Genomic DNA, 23,865 nt, shown 5'->3' on the forward strand with positions numbered 1-23,865 from the left:
ACTCCAAAGCATCATCTTGAACAGCTCTTTCTATATGATTACAGAAACATCATTAGTTGGGCCCCTTTATGCAACAGACTGTGACATGTCATCTATTTCCAACAATTACAGGTAGAAAATACGAAGCAAGCATAATGCAATTCCTAGAAAAGCTACTGTGCTTATTCTCTCCATTATTTAGAACACCTAAACACATCCTAATTATAGTCTCCAAACAAACCTGTATTATTTCAGGTTCTGAGGTAAAACCATACTTTGTGGTTTTTAAATCGCAACACTGGAAATAGGCCTTCAACTGCACCCTTTAAAAAAACCCAACATCTTAAGTCAGATTTCAAAGTGTCCTAGACCACAGAAATATCAGATTTGGTAAGCTGAATGAGTACAGAAGATGCTTCCTCTAGCCATGAGTACCCATTAGCCTAAACCTGAGATCTAGCCCTCAAATGTCAAAATTATTTCTTCCTTTAAAAAGCAGCACAAACAATTTGCCAACACAAAAGCTTCTTGTTTATTTTTAAAATCTGCTGCAACCCTACACTTGACTGATTCCCATGACAGCGGCATCCACGGTTCTGCTCTGATGGCCTTAAATACAGCTTTCCTGAGCTATCTGCATCCAGATAAATTTTAGATGAAACAAGACCTTAAACTGAATATAACACACAGACTTTCATATTTATTTTCAAGTCATAGATATTTGTTTAATTATCAATAACAGACGTCAAATCTCAAATACCAGTTTCTCTGGTGGCTCATAAATTCAGTGTCTTGAATCCTTGCATTCTTTCTACTTGCAAGTTAACCATTAAGAATTTCAAATTGCAGTAAATGATTACTGATTTATTTTCTTTTTGCTTATCTAAACCTAGTGTTAACACCAGGTGGGAAAAGTCCTCGAGCAATACATTTAGTTCGCCTCTAAAAAATATCTTCACTTGAAACGCCAGCAAAGAACTGTTACTGTAACCGCAGTTCAAAGCAATATCCTGCCAGACAATAGTGTCAGGCACAAATATTTACGGAATATTCTGAAATGCCTGCAATAAACAAACGGGACAAAACATAGTTTATCAAGTACGTTTTCTACCCACAAAAGCCATGCAGCGAGTTGCAGGCTCCAAGGACGCCTGGCAGTGACAGCCCCCAGCAGTGTTTCCATTGCAGCATGCCATCACTGCAGCGCGGAGCCGCGGAATGTGCGCACAGCAGAACCTCACCCCGACTGCCTGACGTCAGAGTATCGCTGCCAGCAGACGCGGTGCAAATAGTTACATTAAGTCTCCATTGTGCTGTGCAACTCTGAGCTTGCATTCCTCAATGGAAAACGAATGCAAAACAGCAGGAAGAGGGGGAGGACAAATTCAATTTTTCAGCCCGACATCACAGCGGTATCTGGCACAGTCTGTCCATGTGACTGGCTCGCTTTGCAGGTTTCAGGTAAATTCCCTGTGTCAAGCAGCGGCAGGAAGGGAACAAAGCAGCGGCAGGAAGGGCCGGAGAGGTCAGCGGCGGCCGCAGAGCCGGCAGGGCAGGGCAGGGCAGGGCAGGGCAGGGCAGGGCAGGGCAGGGCAGGGCAGGGCAGGGCAGCCCGGCCCCGGGGAGCGCTCCCGGCCCGGCGGGCACACGGACCGAGGGCACGCCGGGCACACCTGGACACACACTGTCCCTTCGGGCCACACCGAGGGCAGACGGCACAGCATCTGCCACCTCTTCCACTTTCCGAAAACAAACCAGATGCCTCGAATAAGAAACATTCCAATTATTCTAGAAGCAGAAACCAGAGCCAAAGCTAACAGTCTGTACACTCTGTGGACTGCTGAAATTGCCTGCAGACACTGGTCCGTGGTGATGGCAGAATACCTCACACTGGCCGCCTGGGGCATGAACAATAAGACGTCTAAAAATAACTCAGGTCTCCCCTATTCGCTCTTTTTTTTTTTTTTTTTTTTTTTTCAGTGACCAGGGCTCACGTCTGCACCAATCCAACACCAGTAACATTCTGAATTTTTACTCAGAAACACAGCATTCACTCTCAGCAAGTTACACAAAAACAGGAAGGCTTATTCACAAGTGTGATGGCTCATGTCACGGATCCTCACACTCCAGTCTGTAAGCAGAATGACCCTGCAACCATCTTCATGCCTTACTCCCAGCTACCCCATACATTTATAATAAAAGGCTCCCCACTTCAGAGCTTCTGCCTGACATCCAGCAAGTACCAGGTGAAACAGAAGAACCCTCACCAACGACAGCATTCTGAAACAGATAACATGGATTTTATAAACCTGCATTGAACACTCAAAGACAATGACACCTAGCTTTCACAGCTCCTGACATGAGTGTGCTTGTTAATGAAAATCATCTTGGGGAGAAAACTGAGCATCTGACAGAGACACCAGACAAACCAGAGATGATGCTGACATTTAAATGAAAACCAAACACAAAGTGCTTCAAATTTCATATTCATAAAGGGCCACATCTGTCTCTAGATAACCTGGTGACATTATTAAACACTGCTGAGTTAACTGTAGCTTATTATCCCATTCCAACTCAGTGCACTGTGATCTAGACAAACCTGTATTTGTATTTGCTATCTCACAGCAAGACCAGTTCAGTACAAAATACCTGGATACGATGCCAGCTGCTCTTTAGAAAATCTGCATATCGCAGCTTTCTTCCCTCAACTGTAAGGACTACTAGACAGGTGTAACTCCTAAGCTCTAGTCTGAACCCAGATCTTTTTTTAAATTTTAAAAGTGTGGTATGCTTTCTCAGAGTGGGTGGGAAGGAACAAACAGCCAGAATAAACAAACTCTGAAAGTATTTAGCATTTCAGAATGGAGTGTTACCACCAGCTCCATTCTTCAGGCAGCACAGAAGTGCCCACAGCAAACATGAAACACATCTGTGCAAGAGTTTGGGTTTTTTTTCTGTAAGTCTGCTTTATAATGCAGGGTGAAACTTCAACAGAATGAATAAATATTCTTGATGATTGTTTAATATTTAGTCTGAAATGTACTTCTCTGGTCTTGTTACATTGCAATGTGTGTGTGGTTTCCTTGCTAAAGCTAGCATGAGACAAAAATGAATCATACACTGTACCAGTGCCAGAACAGAGAATAAAACAAGCACAATGACTGTTACTGAGGAACAAAAGTTCCCTACAAAAATGCTGGTTGCACATCTGTTTCCATTGTAGGATTATCTTTTTCAGTGTCTTTACCTGAGAAATAAGGCATATAAAATGTAAAAAGAGTTCTAGTGGTTCACTAATCTGACCTCACCAATATGGCATACAAATTTCTGAGAGAAGGAATAGAGGGGGAGAATGTGACACAAATTGTTCTCAGGACAGTAAGAAAAAGCCCCACAAGTATCTAGAAACTGCCCTCTCCTTTTAGGTTCTCACTGGTGTAGAGTAATTGTGTGACATCTACTCCTTCCTTAAGTTTGGCCTGACAACAAAGAAGGAAATTAATTTAAAAGTTTGGATCAGCATTTCTGACAACTCTGGTTTCTACTTTGACTTTCTACCTTAGTAAAAACACTTTTTCTAATCCTTTCATGTTTTCTACAGTATCAAGAGCCACCAAAAAACCTGAGCTACCAAGTCTTTTTCTAGCAACAATGACAATAAAACCACTGTGTAAAACAACTTTTTCACATAGAACTGTTTGCTATAGTGTATTTAATTCTAGTACATAGAAGTTCTACACAGCCATGTCATACCTGGCAAAACCAAGTGAAAGCAATTGTCATCACACCACTGCTAATGTGATTATAGAAGACAAAAAAATCTTACCCTCCTTCTCCCCTCAGAAAGTCCTTTCCCCAATAAATAAATTATCTGCTTGTGACATACAATATTATCAAATACTCTTCAGATAACAGAGGCACAAAGCTACACTAAGGACTATGAGGACATTTACTATTGCACATTTGACTGCTCAAAAATTAAGGATTCCAGAAAGCAAGCTGTCCATAAAAACTAAATTCAGCACTCCCCATCCAGCCAATTGACAGCATAGCTGGTGCACTGGAACACAATGCAAATTTTGGTCCAGTTTCAGCATTTATGATGGCTGGCTATGATATCTGATCCTTGTCACTGTTTTCAGGGACAGCAGGACATCTCTTCCCCTATCCATAACAAAGATCCATCAATCAGGACAGGCAGATCCAGATTAAGTGGGGCCAGTTGCTTTCCACCCAAGCAGTGGTGAGTATAGCATCAGGTAGGTGAGCTGCAGTGAGAGAAGCTGCAAGACCTCTGCTGGATGCCACTTAGTGCTCTAGCAGTCATTTTCATGCCTTGGGGAGATCCTAAGGGCTGTGTCCAGCTTCTGAACTTCCTGTAGAATCATACAGATATATTGATTTGTCTGGAGTGGCCTCATTCCAGCAACAGCTTTTTCTCATTTCCATACTAAATCAGGCTCCATTTCTACGTGTTGTACATTTTTTGCTTTGTAACAACATTATACAACACTGAATTCACAAATACCCCACAAATCCTTAAGATATTTTTAAGACTAAAGGCTTCAAAATCATTAGCAAATCAATCTTCAAAGAAGTGCTGTGAAATCTTCATAGAAATTCTGTAATAGAAGATTATTTTCCAAGTTTGCAAAATCGAAACAGACACCAAAGTTAATGCTGTCACCTGAACAGAGATTATGATACTGTGTGCTGCTAAAGTTCTAAGGCTGTTTTGCATCAATGTAGGGCTGTATAGGTTCAAAATTTAGGCTGAGCTCTGACAGCATTGACCTGTTGATCAGCACCTTAAAGTCTGAAGATGCTATTCTTAATATATTCCTATATTCAGAATAGCTATTCTGTAAGGGTCTTGCTCAACACTACAAACACTGAACAAATGAGGTACCACAGACTCCTTGTTCTAGCATTCCCTATCTTAAGATTATATCCCAGCACACTCCAAATAATGTGGCTGTTGTCCAGTGATTTAAAAGCCAATACTACTTTTTCAGTTGTCAGAACATGAGAATGTTCTTTTACACAAGTTTTCAGCAATTTAATAATTTGCAGACACCAAGTGACAAGACTTAGCTAGAATTAACTAGAATTAGTTTCTCTTTGAAACTTCTATCCCCGTGACAGATTTGATTAACACTGGCCAATGGGTTTCTAAAGAGGACAACAAACCTAGAAGAATGCCTTCTCTCAAGGACAGTACAGTCTGCTACAAGCATGTTTCAAACTAGGGGTTGTGGAATACATCACAAAGAAGGAATCTTTTGAAATAAACTTACACTCCTGCAACAGCACATAGGTAGTAGCTGAGAGCATGGCAAAGCTTTGTTTAAACCTTTCCATCCCTCCTCTCCAGATGTTGGTCAATAATTAGAAGGGGTTAAGGACCTGTGAACAGTCTCTTCTTTATTTTTATAATTTTCTTTTGCAGGTGCTCTAGTTTGAGAGCAAAAATGTGAAACAGGGAAAGCTGTCAAAAAAAGGGAAATTTGGTTTAAAACTAGCTGTTTCAGTCTACATCACCCTCAGTTCCTTCATGCAACCTCTTCTTCCTCACTTATCCCTTTTCCTTCTACCTCTTCTGTTGCCTCTACCAATACGTTTTTCTATACCACCTTTGAACTGAAGGTAGACAGCTCCCACTTTGTCTCAAGCTTCTCATCCTAACACAGATTCAAGAGCAGAAGGAAGCATTCCCCCTTCTCACTTGGGTCTCTTATCATTGACTTGATGGCCAGCAGCCATGACACAAAATTTAAGGACCTCACCACTTGTTACAGTGGCTGAAAAAGTGTAGCTGTATGTGAAATGTTCAGAATTTTGGTGCCACGGTAATCAGTCTTTAAAGAAAATGCTCAAAACCACTTTCTAAAAATTTGCCATTCCTTGCAAGTTTTCACAGAGGTAGAATAAAGATGGAGCAAGGCTTCTCTAAGAAAATAAAAGCAAAAGAAAATGAAAAAAACCCTGACCTCTGATCCAAAACACAGACATTATAACATTTTCAGAGCAGTTGCACTGTACTGTATTTTTAAACATTAAGAAACCTTTCCTCTGCATTCTTAGAAACAATATTTGCTGTGGTTTTTTTTTTTTTTTTTGCTTCAGACCAACTACCTTTTGAATGAAACAGAACCAAGAACCTGAATGCCTGGTTTCACAGTGTGAAGTATTAATCTTACTTATATAAAATACTGTCAGTTTTAAGTATTGTATACACAGTTGTATATACAATACTTGTAGCTCCTAACAAGCTCCTAAAAAGAGGAATTCTTTAATGCTTAATTGATGTAGCAGCCCTAGCCTAAATAAATACCTACAAGACCACTTCCATTGTATCATACACTTATATGAAGTGTAATTTTTTCATACCTAGTATAAATTGTAAAAACAAGTCATGAAGAGAAGGGACTCATCACTCATTTCACAGACAGGTGTTTGAAGCAGCCAGATAATGTGACAATGCAAAGAACAGCTGACAGTGGATAGAGGAGAAGGTGTCTTAACCTCACAGCCAGATTGGGATGGCAGCAATGATCAGCCTCCTCTGTCTGAGCTGCCAGGCATTAAGCCACAATGACTGCACAACTTGATCTCATATGCTTGTAACATATAATATATGGAATATATGTAGCAGGCCAGTCCACTTATCACCATGGGCTGTCCTCAAAAACATTTAAAAATCCCACTACCATTTGGAACAGAAATGAAGAATGCTTTTTACTCCTTCATGTATGACTCCACAGTCCATCCCAAATATCCACAGACCATGTCACTACAAACAACTGTTTCTCCCTTTAATCTCCTGCTCATTCTACAGTACAATATCCTCCACAGAGCTGATATCACTGGAGGAAGACTCCCTTACATTATCTTCTCTTTGGCAAAATATACTGTCTGAAATGGCAGCCTAGAGGTATTTGATACCACTCCACAGTACACCTTTCTCATTCTTGAAGGAAAGACATGTCTAGAAGGAAAGACAAACACTTGATAAAAAAACCAGACAAAAACAATTTCAAAGAATTTAATGTACTGACTCTGTAAATTGTAACAGAAAAGTGTTGGTATCTTTAGAACAAAAGGTCATGATAAAATGATTTGAAAAGCTTGAAGGCCTTGGTTTGTTTCTCCCAAAAGAAGCAATTCTCCCTAACCAAGAAATAAATATGTAAAAGGCCAAGCCAGCTCTATTATCACTCAAACTAATTCAGAAATGTAAGTTCTAAAAGGATTTCAATAATATACTGTAATCTCCACTTTTATTTTTATAAAACTATTTAAGCAATTATTTAATTTGATTATGTTTTATGTAAAAGAAACTGCAAACTTCCAACTGTCTACTAATTCATAAATTTGCATATTACAGCAGAAACTACAACATCCTGCCAAAAAAACCCTGTTGGAAGTGCTCAGGCACTTGATTGAAAAAGGGGATGTAGCTCTTGTGCAAGATATATTCTTTTAATACACCCTTAAAGGCCAATCTATAGTTTACTCAAATATAAAGCATACAGGAATGTATTAAAATGTTACAGTTTTAATACATTTCAAGGTAACAGTAGCCATGAGAAAACACATGCTGTTATTTAAATAAAGCAATGTTCCTGACTACCCTCCAAGTTCACCAGAATGTAATAGGTCACTCTCCATTTTATGAGTTCAGGATCCTGCCTGCAGCCTATGTAAGACTCCATTGTGCAAATGACAGGTGCAACAAATTTTCTATTGGTCCTGGGCCCTAAACATGAACTTTTAACTTGTCAGAGTGGTTTCAGATTCAAAAAGTACATTAATCTCCCAGCCAGTATGTTCCAGTACCATCTATACTGCTGTCCATATCAATACCAAATCTCTCTCTCAGCACTGTGAATGCTCAAGAAAATCAAAGGCAATGAGCCCTACAGCCTAATGAAACACAGCTCAAAAACTGCTCCCTCAAAAATCAGTATTTAATTTGCCACTAATTCAACTGAATATATTCTGGTTCTCACACTATAATCTGAGGACAGAAGTTCTAACTTATCCTCATCTTTCTCATATCAGAACTAAATTTCCACCTAGAAAGATGTGAAGCCTTGGAACAGTGTTAGCCAGGGAAGCAAGGGCATGACCAGAATCTGACAGAGGAAAGCAATGCATAAATCTCTGCATCATTTACAGCCACACACAGTAATACAGTGAATTACATATTTTCTAGATTTACAAACAAACAGTTTGAGAATACTTGTTTCTCCTTCTGTCAGTGATTAGCAGAAAAACAGGAAATGAATCAGCCTGAAATAATAAATCTTGAGCAGAAATTTTTTGATCTTACATAAGATTTGTTATTTTTTAACAGTGACAGGAACACCAACAGACAAATTGACCTAAAAATCATAGTTTTAACAGATAGAGTAACTATGGATTGTTCAGAAAATGAAAAGATTTGGGTCTTCCTTTATGTTATGTCATATCACAGGTGCCTTTCTGATGCATCATGATCCATATACAAGTTCACTGACTGACAGAACACCAGCCAAGACAGGAAAGATGGGAGGGCTGCCAAAGAAACACGAGTGCCAAATTAAAGTGAAGCCTTCGTTTTTCTTTCCAGCTTTGCCACACAAGAGGCTTTATTTCCAACAACTCCAGGCCTCCATTTTACAGATATGTTGTTGATAATGCATTTACATTTCACTAGGACATCCTTCAATGAACTGTGAGAAGCAACATTAAATTATACCAACAAGCTCTGAAATCACTTTCCCACGCAAGTGCAAAATTCTGTCATCTTTAAGCACCATTTCTCCTGATCTGTCCCATCTGTTATTGAAGGAGGAGTGAAAAATAACCATGTTTAAAAAAAAACAATAAAAGAGAAGCAAGCTATTCAACAGAAAGCCTTTCCACAAAAAAAAAAAAAAATTCAAATGGCAGTCAATAGCCAGATTATTTTGATTCATGATGTCATGTGACATTTTAAGACAGCTGTATAATTGCATATACAAAAGAACAGAACAAGGCTACAACCCCAACTACAGACCACACTAATCACTTCAATTTCAACTTCGCACCAAAATGTTCTCACCCCCACCAATCAAAACTAACCTATGGGGGAAGGAAATTAACAAAACTGAATCCTGAGCAGGCACAGTTTTTGTCTTAACAATAAATTTTATGGTGAATTGACAGTACATTCTTTTTTCATTTGTGAAGCATTATTAAAGGTGGGATACAATTGTCCTGGAGCACGCTGGATGTCTTTCAGCTGACACTGATTTAATCCCAGGCTGCCAAGTTTTCACCAGCCACCCAGAGGGGTCAGAAACAAACTTGTCTCTGCAAACCAACATATAATTTATGTCCTTACCCAGTCTGAGCTGAGGAAGGAACTTTGGTCCCATTGGTTTAATTTTAAAAGTGGAAACTCAACTCCTGACAATCACTGCATCAGCTATTGAAATCAAGGGAATATAACAGGAGCATTCTGATCCTCTGCATATCACTAAACTTTGTTTTTCCTCTACAGAACAGGGTGAAATAACTCCCTCCTATTTCTACATTCCTTTCTCATTATATATAACATCTACTACAGTCCGCATATTTTATCAAATTAATTGAATTTTTAAGAAATCTAATATTGTAACACCAATCCAGTTACTCAAAAGAATTATTTTTAGTCCAAATCTTATTTTTCCTCACTATTTTAAATGCCTCAGAAATATAATAATTAGGTATAGAATAGTCTGGAATCACAATTGGCAAGAAGAAGAATTTTTAAACTGATGCCTTGGATTTCAGATGTTCTAGTAACTCAAAGTCTGCCTTTCAAAAAGAGTATTAGCATACAATTTTTGCTGAGGAACAAGCTAGTTGAAAGTGTTAAACCACATAGATAACCTTGAAGTTAAAATTTTATGGCCATATAAATGTGCATTAATAGAGAAGTTTTCCAACAAATGTGTTGGTTTTTATTTTTAATGTTTCTAAAAATACCAAATAAGTGATGGACAGCAGTATACTATATTACAATGTAAGTGTACTAACTTATTCTAACCACCAAACAAGCTTCCTTAAAGAAGAATAGCTTCCTTAAAGAAGAATAAAGTAACTTTATTCTAATGAATCAAAGTACAATCTCATCTAGCTGTGACAGACATTTCTTATGCCAAATAATTTCACAATTTTGATACAAATATTTAGTATTATAATACTAATGAATAAATAATAAAGATAATAGGAAATCAGCCTAATTACTGAGCCAGGGAGAACATTAGGTTTATAAACCATAGTATGTGTATTTGTATGTAGTTCACACCTGGTCTGGCTTGTCAACAAGAATAAAATATTTCACCAATCATGGACTTGATAAATGTTTCTCCAAAGCTACCAAAAAGCTGCTGTGAAATACAGCTGATCTAGTAAAAATCTTGGAAATTAGGTTATTTTCAAAAGATTGCTCAGAGTACTTCACTACAGAGCATAATGTAAAAGGAGCAAACTTTAATAAAAAGTTTTGGTAACAGACCAAAGCAAACAAAAAGCATCATGTCTTTTAAAATGCTAACCATACACTTATACAGACACAGCAAGAATATTAAACACATGACATCCCAAGAGAATGTGGGGAAGCAGTCCTCACAGGTCAGATCTGCAGGAGAAATGAACTGGCAGTGAAATCTAAACATGACAATTTCAGGAGCATTCAATACTGTAGCTGTAGTAAGAAAAACTAAAAAAAAATTTTGTGTATTTGTGTGCATGTATCAGATTATTTGAAAATCAAGTATCTGCAGACATCTTAATTAAGCAGCCTTTGCCAGTAAAAACTATTATATTTTAATTATATTCCTTAAGTAATCTCCTAGTTAAGCAAAGCATGAGATAAATGCTATCTAGTCTGTTTTTGGGATACTCTAGGTAAGGAGTCACTGAAGAAGAAAATACATTACAAAAAACTTTATCTGTATTGCCTCTTTCAACCAGGGAGCTCATCTCCATGGAAAACTTTTCTTTTTACACCACTATATATAATAAAAACATGCAAAATTAGAGTAAGTCCAGGAAACCTTTTCCAACATAAATTCACACAATCAGTTATGTTGGAAAAGATAACACTTGGACTCAATGATTTTGGGTAACCTAACACCACTAAACCATGTGTCTAATATAATCTGAATTGTTCAACAGTAATAGCTCTTTTGCTATATAAGACTCAAGATGAAAATCCCTTCAGATTTATACATATGAATTAAAAAAATATAAGATGGAAGGTATGTTTGGTTTTTATTTATTTAAGAAGGGAAAGTTGTTTCACTTTTGAAAGAAGTACTTTGAAGTCAGGAGCTTCACTGTTTACTTGAAACCATTTATTTCCTCCTGCAGTTCCAAAGAAAACCGTTACACAAATACATTAGAGGAAGCAGGTGCAAAATTTCATTGAAAAGCTATTTAAACTTCTGAAAAACAAACTTTATGTCAGCCCAGGAGATCTTTCAAGCATTTCCTTATGTTACCTGCTAGAACATATAATTTAATATTTATCTTGCTACTTTAATAAAGCAACCACAGGGTATTATTTCACAGTACTAGCAAGCCATGCATGCTCTGTGGCCCTAAGCACAAAATAAAATGATCACAGTGATAAAAAAACAAAGTCACTTCAAGCTGTAAATACATGAAGAAAATCTTCAGCATCACCAAAATAATGTAGTAAGATACCTAGGGACATGACAGTTAAAATAAACAAACAACACAAACCCTCCCTTTAAGCTAGATTGCATCATTCCATGAGATACTACATCACTTGTTTTCAATGTGCCCTCGGTTTTAGTTGAAACATACTTCTTGTTTTATAAATCAGTTATCACTGAAGTTACAGTAACATCTGGACTAGTTTAAGAGCAATTAAGCTAAATATAGCTTTAAGAAATGTATTTCAGCAGGAAAAATGCATTTACAAAATTATATTAATGTGCAATTAGGCAACTTGCAGATTTTTTGTATTTTAATATAATTGCTTCCAACAACACACAAATGCTTCCAAAATGCAACAATGCTCAGTGTGGACAGAGACACGGCATGAGTGTAGATAGATATGGATGCATTTTAAAATATTACAATATTTAAATCCTAAAGAGTACAACTTTTCCAAGGTACAGAGCAAGAGGCTCTAATATAGAGGAACTCTGTGCTCAGTAAGCTTCACTGCATATTTTCAGAAACCTGCTGAAGCAGCCTCCACTTCAGAGGGTTAAATTTGTACAAGCAGTGGCCCGTGCTATCTCTTGTTGCAGGTTAACCCACCCTGAAGCACAAATTCAGAACAGGACCACCTTTCAATCTTCAGAGTGAGGTCAGGCATTTGGTTTAAACTGCCTGTAATGGAGGTTTAAGCTAAATCTTTGGATCTGAAGAGGAGCAGAGACACTCACTGCATTATATGAATGGCTATAGGTTAGCAAATTCCAAGAGAAAAGCATTAATAAATAGAAGGTGGTAAGGAGTATAACATTTTAAATCATGCAGCTATTTAGCAAACAATGTCCTTCTGCGAGCAGCCAAGTTTCCAAACTAGCTTGTACACTATTCTGTGGGACTAAGTCCCCAAAGGCAATAATTTACCAGAACTCACTCTATAGATGCAGGATACCAGCAGCATACAAAAGAGTACAGCAGTCCTACAAAAAGCAGCAGCAGGCTTTTAAAGCAAGGATGGATATAGCACCTCATGGTTAAACAGCAGATGTTATGGGGGAGGAGAATGTAAGCACACAGTCAGATTAAGTCCAATTGGAAAAATATAACCATGCTATTGAAAACAGAAAATAAAGTAGTAAGTTAAATGCACGGTGACTCGCCTCATTTTTACAGTTTAGCAAGTCATTTACTTCAAAAGACAGTATTTTCTTGTTAAAATAAAGGCTAGTTATTATTATGACTGCCTGACACTTCCCACTCTAATATCCTATTTTCCAACCTGCTAAGAATCTTCTCAAGTAAACTGGGCTGAAAGTTATATACTAGAGTCTTCTTCAGAACTCTTATTTCATCCAAAGTACTTAAGACAATAACAAAAAACCACTACAGCTCAAAAAACCACAACAATCTAATGGAGAAAATGATCCTAAAAGAGAGAATAAATAAAAAACTTGCAGTATTTTCACTGGAAATGTTTAGCACCAGCACACTTTGAAGCTGGAATTTGAACTCTGGCCTGTGTAACTTAAATGCACATTTTACCTTTCCAGTAATGTGAATATATCCATGCTTGCAAGTTTTTGGGAATGTGAGAAAAAGATACCCAGTCTTCAGCAAAGAGCATATATTTTATCTGCTAATATTTCTACTGAACTTGATCCAGCCTGGAACTGAATAGAATCTTCCTTTCACTTCCAGGTAACAGCATGCCTTGATCAAAGTACCACAAAATAAGTGTAGGAAGCTGACTTATCCTTTCCAACATCCAACTAGTAAGTGGCAGCAATGCAGAAGAATCTTCAACTAAATGTGGAGGGGGTGGGATTTCAATTCTAGCAATAGTCAAAGTGGTGGCTGCCTGATAGGTAAGTGAAACATGCACTGAAACTGGATGCTTGAACAACTCCATCAGAGCATGCTGAAGAGATAAATATAAGAAAAAAGTGGGGATTGCAAAGTGAGGAAACCAAGAGGTTTGTTGTTTGTGGAAGTAATCTTTGAATTTTAGCACAAGTAAAACATTATATGTGAGAGACAGAACGGACTGGCTGATTACCAACACTAGAGTAAAGCAAGCCAACAAAGGCAAGAAAAACTCTACAGAGTAGCTGAACAGGAAACTGAGGGGGAAAGTATCTCCAAGTCTCAGGGGAGAAAAAGTAAAGACATCAGATTAGGTATTGAAAAGGATATGATTTTAGATGAGCTAAGGTATCATCCTAACAAAAATCTTAACTGGGTAAATATGAACAGGATTTGCATAAAACACAGTTAATGATGCAGAAAGTAAAAGTTACATTGCCAGTGATCAAAATTAAAAAAAAAAAAGCCAGCTTGTAATGTCAAAGCAAGCCTTCCTCTACTGCCCATCCTCTACAATCCAAAGACAGACATAAAACACTCCACACAAACACATGGATCATACTCTCTCAGGTCAATCCCTATAAAGCATGACACAGTATTATTAGATACTAGTAGCTCAAACAGCAGCAGTATGCCTAGTGAGTAACTTCCAAACTTCCTGATATGACTGCAATTATTATTTTTAATGGATAGAAAACAGCACAAACTATATTAAAAATAATTCTCTTCACTTGATAAAGTTGCATTTGGAAATGGTTGCTAAAGTATGTTATGATATTTTCATTTCATTGTTTTTATCCCTTTCCCCTAATAATATCTTTGCCTGGTACACATCAGGTCACTGGTCAGGATTTCATTCTTACTCCCTGTGCCCCCCATATAAACAAAAATAAATAACTACTGCATAATGCTACACTGAAAGCAGAAATTGATTTCTTCATAAGTCATTGCAGAGTACCAATATGTTAGATTAATACTGCTGAAATAGTCAAAACCATACTCATTCCACTGAAGTAGCATGGTTATTATCCCCGTTAACAGATACAATATTAGAACGTGATTAATGATTAATTTATTTACCACCTCAGGTGCCTGACCCGAGATAACCAAAATGAAACTAAGTTCTTGGGCATATTACACAGTAAATATGTTCAAATACAGCTGCAGTATCAATAGTGTCAATGAATCTCCATCCCCACCAAACACAGCCTAGATTCAGATGCCTGTTTCAGACAAGATAAAAATCTTTTTTTTTTTGCTCTATTTGCATTATATCTCTTATTCAATGGAAATAACTGCCCTAAAGACTAGGTTTATTTCTGCCCAAAGTAGATGGACAACCCAGTAGAGAGATTAACTGTGTTCTGTATAATTAAGACCAGGAACTTAACAAAGGTAGGCACAAATGATAATCCAGTTATGGTTGCTTCTTCAACTTTAATTCTGGCCTTTACTAACATTTGAGAATTTTACCTGAAACCTTAAAATTACAATTAATTGCATGCAGTGGCAGAATCAGTTTCATTTTTCATTTACATGTGTAATCCTTTGCATTTTAAAGTCTGGGCAAACCAGTCATGTAATTGCTGCAGAAGCCATACCTTTCTAGCATTCCTGGTGCACTCATTATCATGGTTTCTCAGAAACAGTTAAACTACCAGCATCCTAGAGCTATTTTCCCTGTCTTTACAATAGACAGAGTTCTTGCATTCTATATACCATGAAAACCTGAGCCATTCTTTATGAGCCTACAAAATGCACTGTTTTGCAGAATGCACATTAAGTTACTGCAATTAGGTACTGACTTCAATAACACATACTCAAAGCCACACTCCAGTCAACTGTTTTTATGACACATGTGATAATGAAGTTAAATCTAATAAGCTCCCTGAAGGAAAAATCAGACCACCAAAACAAGACTTCATCACCTAATACTCCAAAATCACCCATATCCAGGTACTAATCTATAGTAACACCATACAAAGCACTCTATTTCAGGGATGAACTTTAAGAGTGAATAGTTCTAACTTCAAAAGGACTGTATTTTACCCACATTATGTGGTAAAAATATCACCCACATTATGTTCTTACAGATAAAAGCATCAATCTGCCCAAGGTTTCCCATGAAGTGTTGCATTTCTGCCCACTGGAAGCTCCTTCCCTTCAGGATTCTAATTTATTCTCACTGAATGATTTTTAGCACAATAAAACTATTCATCTGAATACTTAGAGGTGCATTTTCACCATTTCATGAGAAATACCAACCATATCAAATGTTCTTTATTACCAATTTTTTGTTATTTTTATTTTTATCCACCAGAGATAAACAAAATAAAACTTACAGATAGTTTAAGATAATTCATCTCACAAATGCAGCATATTGTGGCTTTACATTAATTGTGCATATGCAGTTTTCCATAAAGTGGTTTTAGAAAGCATACAGTACAGATCCCCACAGTTTATGAAAGATAACTGAGGTTGCAACTGTGACTTACAAATTATTTGTTACCCTTAAAACAGAAAGGTAATATTGTATGACCTTAGAGATAAGAAAAAGGATATGACTGTATAGCCCCAATAAAAAAAACCAGCAATATTTCACACCTCAGAAACAAAACAGAAAAAAGGAACAATGAAAACAAAACCATGTCACTGACTCTGTATTCTATCCAATCAACAGCTCTTGTTCTAGATCCAGCCAAGATATTATGCTGATTGGAAGAGGGTGTAGGAGGTAGGAAGAAGCTGTTTTCACTGTTTACTGTTTTAAAGAAAAAGCCATAGCACTGCTGGACAGGACTAAACAGGATGCTTCTATTTCTTAACCCATTCCCCAGTAAAAACACCTCCTACAAAGCTTAAACTTATCTTTTGCTGTTGAATTAATCTGGCACATCATATACCTTATCTACTAACTAAATTAAACACTGAAAACAGGGAAGTTTGTTCTTCCTTTCCCAGACATGCAGGCAGCATGCAATTCTAATAATCTAAATTCTTGCAAAGCAGGATATTTCTCTTTGCTTATCCTTGTTCTCTTTTCATGAGTTAGTTAATCCATTACCTAATTTATCTTGGAATCATCTTTAATTGTTAATAATGGAAAGACTCAGGACTCCTGTGCTGAGTTTACAGGCTCTCTTCTATTCTTGCCCTGGCTAAATTTCTGCCTGGTATCAGGTCACAGAAGGCGAAGTCTACTTTTCTGCAGCTTTGCACAACCACCACAGACAAAGTCCAAACAAAGCATACTGGCACATAAAGGGAAGAAAATGCAATAGCAAATGGGAACTGGAAGGTGAAGAAGAGAGCAGATTTAAAAAACAAAAAAAACCTAGTCACATAGGAACTTTAGGAAGAAAATACTTCTGATCATTAGGTACTAAAACCTCTCAAACAAAATCCAAATGGGTCAAAACCATGGCAGTGTGAAATGAAGAGCAGCGTGCACAACAGCTTTTTAGGTTTCTCCTCTGTGTCAACCCACAAATAAAACTTACACTGACTGTAAAATCTTACACTTCAGTAAAGCAACAGCCTGCCTTCACAGCCTATAGCCACTATTCCCTTTGCTTAAAAAGGAACTAGAAGTTTGATACCTCCATCTCTGACCCTGTGTAAAAGGGCTCCCAAGATGTTTTTAGCAGTATCATGTAAGGGAAAGCTTAACTTCTTCTTTTGAAGAAAGCAACGTCAAACAAAAAGTAAGTATGAGACACAGCTTCACAGGTAAAATGGAAGTGAAAAGTAGCTGCTTGTCTCAGTAAACTGAAGCAGGATCTTCAACTCAGGAAAAAAAAAAAAAGGTAAGGCAAAAGGCTCTATTCAGTTTATGTTTGACTTAATGGTATAGTAGAACACAAAATCAGAGCACCTCCATCAGGACACACAGTGGAGAACACTTTGATTAAAGTTATTTTTCCAGTACACAATCTAAAAATAAAGTAACCTTGAACACACTCTCCACCTTCCAGACACATTTCTTTGCATTGATCAATGTATTAGATTGCCTGTTACGGAAACACGAAAGGCAGACTCAGAGTGAGATACTTCCCAATGGCTGACCAGAATAAAATGTTTCTTATCAGAAAGATGTTTGGCACGTTTCTACAATCACCATTTATTCCCATCCAAATGTTCTTCCACTATCAGAAGTCTGAGGGACACCTGGAAGTTCCCTACATAATGCATTTTGATATGAAGGAGAAAAGTCAAACAGTATGTTGCAACAATCACTGTACAGTTCCTGTACAGATGTTAATTAATACTTACTAAAACATTTACTGGGAAAGTCCTATTAGATCTTGATACAAGGAAGAGCTGCAACACTGAATATGGGCCTGGCATATGGCCTCAATTTTCAGGTCATAAAAAGCCTAAAGCACTCCTCAACTATCTAATTTACACAAAATAAAAGCCTTCTATTTCCTAAGAGAAAGTATAAATGTTTCCTCCTGCGATTGAGTTCTGAATGATGATACTGCAGAAGATCTGCCAAAACATCCCCCCATTGTCCAGTTTCACAGAAATATACAGTAAGTTCTGAGCACCATGTACTTTTAGCAAAGGAAACAGATAAATGACATATTTAGGCATGGCAACACCTCTTTTCATCCAGAATGCAACTGTTACAGTGCTAAGAAAGACTCTTATTTGTCTAAAAGCAGTTAACAAGGTTATTTTGTTTAAATACTTAAAAATAAAAACAAGGCACAGCAGCACTAGTGCTGTGGCACCATCATATTTAGAACACTAGCCAGGCAGCACTGCCAAAGTCCCATGCCTCAACTTAAACCTTTAGTCCCACCTGAACCTCCACTGCTCAGAAGATCCCCTGAGATGCAAGACCACTTTGCACTCCCTAAATAACATTTCTTGAAAATTCGTGCAAGGTAAATTTGCCTCACCAGTAGTCGCACACAATGCACTAAACACTACAGCTGGAATAATCTGACATATTAAGTATTTTAGGATAAAAATAGAACTTGATGTGGCTCACAGAGCTTGGATTTATGTGAAAAATCTGATCACTAACAAAGAAACTTAAAAGTGATTTTATTTATTAAGGATATGCAGCATCGGTGAAACACAATGAGAACAAAACAACATGATTCTTACTGCATGCAATTTCCCCAGAGTTAGTCCTTTTGCTGAAGCAGTTCTTCATCCACTAATGGAACAACAGAAGGGGACAGCCAGGGGCTCCAATTTAGAGTAAGCTCTAATCTGCCTTATGGGAGCAACTAAAGGACCTATGGAAAAATGTTTGTTTAACAGTAATTTGTCTCCACTATAAATGGAAGCAGAACAGAACTGACATAGCCCCACAATGACAGTTTGTGCTGAACAATAACAGGATACTTGCATTAACAGAGTTGTGCTCTATTTAGGAAGCAAAAACAAGTGACTATACCAATCTCAATTGGTACAAACATTTATTTCTGCAAGATGCCCTTTAAATGTCTTGCTGAAGACATCATTAGGGGATATGCTGGCCTCTAAAGAGAGGAAGTTTTAATGCCTGAGGAAGCACCTGTATATATGAAACTTTAAGCTCATTTCAGTAAGTCATTTTGCTAAGTTGATTTAGGTTAAAATAACTCTTCTATCAGCTTTCCAGACTGGTGTAGTACAGATGCAAAGTGAATCTTTGGAAACTCGCCCTTCAAAAAAAAAAAAGGAAAAAAAAAAAAGCAACAACTGTTTTCATCTTGTAAATTACAGTGTTTGGCTACATATCCAACAGGAGGCTACCAGTTGCCCAGCAGGTGACTGACTTCAATCCACTTTAAGAGTGGAAAAGCCTACAGTAATCTTTCCATTACAAAGAAAAATAACCTAAAATGAAAGTACTCCTCCTTTTTCTTGTTCCATGGATAAGCCTCAAGGTATGGTTAATTCTTCTGAGAAGTAAGCTACAACATCAATGAAGGTAAAGCAAAACAGACACTCAAAGCCCTTCTCACTTGCCTTAATGATGGAGGACCCAAGGGTGGTATCACAAATGGTATCTCACAGCTCACCTGTGGGACTTTTCTTCCTTCTACTAGTTCTGCTTTGAAGAACTCAAAGACCATTCCAAAGCTGGCCCAAGACATGCTCACAACAGGAAGAAAACTTTTTGGAGAGCCCTGTAATATTCTAGTCCCACACAACATTTATGGCTCTTTCTAGACACCCATTGCTTTGGTTTGGATCCTTGAGTCAGTACTTGCATTAAGAAGAAGAAAAACAGAAAAAGCAAGTAACCCATGCCAGAGAAGGACCAGCAACCAAAACCAAGATAGAACACAGTTATTAAGTGCTTGAGAACTGCCACAAAAGTACATGAAGCAATCAAGATCACTGAAGAAAAGACTAAGCCACCTTGTGACTTAGATGAGTGAAATCTCTTCCACAAAGTCTCTTTCCATCAACTAAAAAATAAACTTACAAACAGGTGAACATTAGTTTACAGAAGTTTGGAAGAAATCTGTAATAGACTAAATACCTCTTTATTATTACAATGCACCAAGAAATAAAATAAATTTTAAAAAGTGCTTGAAGAAATCTGCTGAAGTAATCCCACAAGTTAATACTTAAGGGAGAATAGTGTTATTCTACTTTGATTTATACTTGTATGTTTCTTTCTGGGTTAAAGTAGAGCACAACAGTATCTGAAGTATAATCTATATACAGCACACAAAGGTGTACGTTTTTCCCTAAAGATTATTTAATTGATAAACTAAAATACAAACGACTTGAAACTAACTAAAATTAGAATAAAACATTAACAAAACTTCCACTTCAGAGACTCAGAAATAAAAAAAAAATAAAAAAAAAAAATCTTTCCTCTTGTGAAAAATAGAAGGATTAAAAAAACCCCAAACAACTGATACAGCCTATTCCATATTCTTCCTACTGGGGAAAAATGGTACATTGCAACACTAATAAAAATAACCAGTTCTCTAAGAATGTAACCTTTTACCTTCTTGGTAGAAGCCTCCCTCCAGGTGCAATTAATTGATATGGTTTTAGCAGTAAGATCCAACACCATTCCCAGAATCTTGAAGCTGTATTAGGTACACCGACTCATTCAGCTACACATCTTCCATCAGTTAACACAGAAGGCACAATGGAAACAGGCTAAGATAAACAGAAAACAAAAACCTGAAATCAACTTCTTTATGGATAAGCCAGTGTAAAAATTAATACTTTTAATTATTAATTCAAAGAGTTTTTGCTGAGCCTCAGAAAGAATCAGACTGACTCGCATCTCATCTACAAACCAGAAATCACACTAGAGCGTAGAACTCAAGACATGTATCCATTCAACTCACTTAATTCAGGTATTAAAATTTATTTTGCTAGGCCAGTACATGACGTTTACAATTCAGAAAACAAATTACAAAGCTAATATGGATGTCTGCCCATGGGCCAGAGCAAACTGACCCCATAATGGAGACCACAAGCTTGGCTGAAGTCCATCAGGGGACAGTGGTCCAGAGCACTGCAGGTGTACTTCAGAGCTCAAAGACCTTTCTTAGTGCTTCCAAACCAGGATTCAGAAGTTCTATTAAAAGATTTAGGCATCCTATATTGCCATCCTGGAAGGAACACGGGCAGTGTGTGTGTTGGGTCTTTGTAAGGAGTACTTTTATAAGACTAAGCACAGACCAAAGAGGCCCAGCAAACAGGGGAAAACCCAACATACTGCACATAGGAAGAATCAGCTACTCACTGAATAAATCCAACCTGAAGTTTTTCTCATGGGGAATAGAAGCTAAATGCTGTTAATTAAGAATATGGGAGAAAAAAGCATATACCATATATTTTCCACCACAAAAGTCTCTACCAAACTGCCCAAAATATTCAAGGGCTTGTGTTCTTTCACAGGTTGGTAATATTTACATAAAATAAGTTTTCCTAATGCATTTATTAATGCTAACTGGGAATCCCAGAGCTAAGGGAGTTTTAATGACTCTAATGGAGAGATCAGAATTTGTACACACTACAAAGGTAAACAAATACATCTGTCAAGCATCTTCTTTCCTCCTGAGCCTCAGCTAGTATACAGTTAATCAAAATCTGATGATTGCTCTGCACAAGAAATGTGTCATTTGTCTTACAGATTTAAGGTGAAGAAAACCACACTTAAACATTTCAACTCCTTTTAAAAACTATGATCTTATGTCCACAAACTCAAAAATAGCTGACAACATAAACATAACATCTTGAATTCAGCATTTAATAAATGCTGAATTGGATAAAACACAGTTGAAACTGAAATATGCACACAGAAGAGGTGCACACATGTAACCCTTCTACTGAACTCATTTTTAAGATCAGCATTATTATCATTGTGCAAAAGTGAAACTTTCATTTTCTGGACAAACAGAGTTCAGATGCAATTAAAAATAAAAATAAAAAAGTGCTTTCTCAGCTTTCTGAAAGCTTGAAGTACAAGCATTTAAATGTTTACAGTTAAATAAGTACCAGATTTTGTAAACTGCTAAGTAATGCTACACAGCTATCATTTCTAAGCATTCAAGTGAATTCTGCCAGGTGGGCAACTCAGAATGTCACTTCGGTCTGACCTGGATATTAAACCAGAAAATTTCTTTTCCAATGACTTTAATAAGAAACATTTAAACGGAATCTGAAATACGGTTCTTTGACTGACAAAAAGATTAATTATTAAAAAAACACTGAGGGGGGAAATTAAATTTTAAAATAAATTTATGTTTAGTTTTGTCTCCAGAATTAAACCCTGCAAGACGTGTTTCCCCAAACTGCGCTTAATAAAAAAATGCTGTCCCTGATGACAGTTGAGATAAAGCACTAATCAGTACCAATGCCAACTACAGTATTTTAACAGAAATAAGATTTGTCGTGCTCCTCATGGAGAAACACAGGCACATATCCAATAAGCAACCACAAGGGCATGAAGGCTTCAAATTTTGATTTCTCTGCTCAGCACTAACAGCATTCTACTACCGTCCCTCTGGCATATCCCCATAACTCCATTCCCCTACCAACCCCCTGGCAAAGCCCCATTTCCTTCTGTCAAGGGGCAGCACTGGAGCAGAAGGAGAAGGGCAGAAGGACGCCTTCCCTTTGCCAGCCATCACCTCTTCAGCTCACTTACATGCACGCTGGCTTTCACACAGTTTGTTACCAATTCTTTCCTATCTTTCGAACGTAGCTGCAGCGTGTGTATACCAAACTGCCAGGTGGAAAACTCCCAGCTTTGCAGAAGGACCTGTGCAAGGAAAACACCGGGCAGGACGTGGGCTATTCCCTCACAGCCGAGATGCAGTATCCCTGCAAACTCCTCCGCCCCCCGGATCCGGGGTGGGCAACAGCCCCACAGGTCAGCTGGAACCTCGGGGGAGGGTGCGAACGGTGCCTGCGGGGTGCGCTGGAGGCCCAGGAGCTGCTCTTGCTCCTCTCCCCGAGCCAGGTGTCCCGGAGCCCCGCAAGTTCAAGGGCCGGAGCTCCAGGCCCCCGGCCCGATCCGCTGCCGGGAGCGCGGCGCCGGCCGAGGGGCCCCGCGGCCCACCCAGGCTGGCGGAGGCGGCAGCTCCTCCCCGCACACCGCGCCGGGGCCGAGCGGGACCCACCCGGGGCTCCCCGAGCCCTGGGGGCCGCCCGTGCCCCCCTCGCTCCGCCCGGGGGGGAGACAATGGGCACGATGACTTCACCCTCCGGCAATGCGAGGAACAGCGGGGGACGCCGCCGACTTCCCCCCGGCCCCAGGACGCTCCCGGGCCCTCTCCCCCCCGGGCTGGGGCTCCCGCCCAGAGGCGGCTCCGGCTCGGAGGTTCCGCTCCTCCCTCACCCGCCGCCACGCTCAGGGCGGCGGCCGCCGGCGGAGGCCCGAGCCGGGGGAGCCGCCACCGCCGGGCCCCTGGGCGCCCCCGCCCCGCCAGGGACCCAGCCCCGGTACCTGTGAGTCGGCGGGAGGAAGCGGCGCTGCTCCGCTCGCCCAGCCCGGCGCCGCGCTGGAAGAGCCTCCGTGCGTGTGTGTGTGTGTGTGTGTCTATGTGTGTGTGTGTATGTGTGAGTGAGTGAGAAGCGGAGGGGGCGGCACCGCCCGGCCGGGCCGGGGCGGGGCGACGCGGGGCCGGGGCCGGGGCCGGGGCCGGGGCTGCCCGGCAGGGAGGCGGCGCCCGGGCCGTCGGTTTCCGCGACGCGCTGAGCTCAACGCGCACGGCGGTGCCGCCCCTCGCCCGCCCCCGGCAGGGCGGCCCGGGCGGCGGCAGCGCTGCGGACCCCGCGCTGGGGCCGGGGGTGCTGCCGCTGTCCCCGCTCGCTGCGCCCCCGGGGCCGGCGGGGCGGGGG

General features: G+C 39.2%; 1 protein-coding gene across 3 annotated transcripts in view; it reads right to left on the reverse strand.

Moving 5' to 3' along the window:
• The window catches only part of RNF19A (ring finger protein 19A, RBR E3 ubiquitin protein ligase), a 55,098-nt gene extending 31,461 nt beyond the window's left edge, over window positions 1–23,637 (reverse strand). For 2 of the 3 annotated variants that reach the window (XM_079301390.1, XM_079301389.1), the window contains exons 1-2: window positions 23,471–23,637; window positions 20,510–20,667 (exon numbers count right to left, since the gene is read on the reverse strand). The gene's annotated coding sequence lies outside the window, so the exon portion shown is untranslated. Of the gene's footprint in view, window positions 1–20,509; window positions 20,668–22,669; window positions 22,784–23,470 lie in introns of all 3 variants that reach the window. The other variant, XM_079301388.1, reaches the window with a different exon arrangement.
• Between the last annotated feature and the right edge of the window lie 228 nt (window positions 23,638–23,865).

The sequence above is a fragment of the Erithacus rubecula genome (assembly GCF_903797595.1).
Source record: "Erithacus rubecula genome assembly, chromosome: 3".
NCBI lineage: Eukaryota > Metazoa > Chordata > Aves > Passeriformes > Muscicapidae > Erithacus > Erithacus rubecula.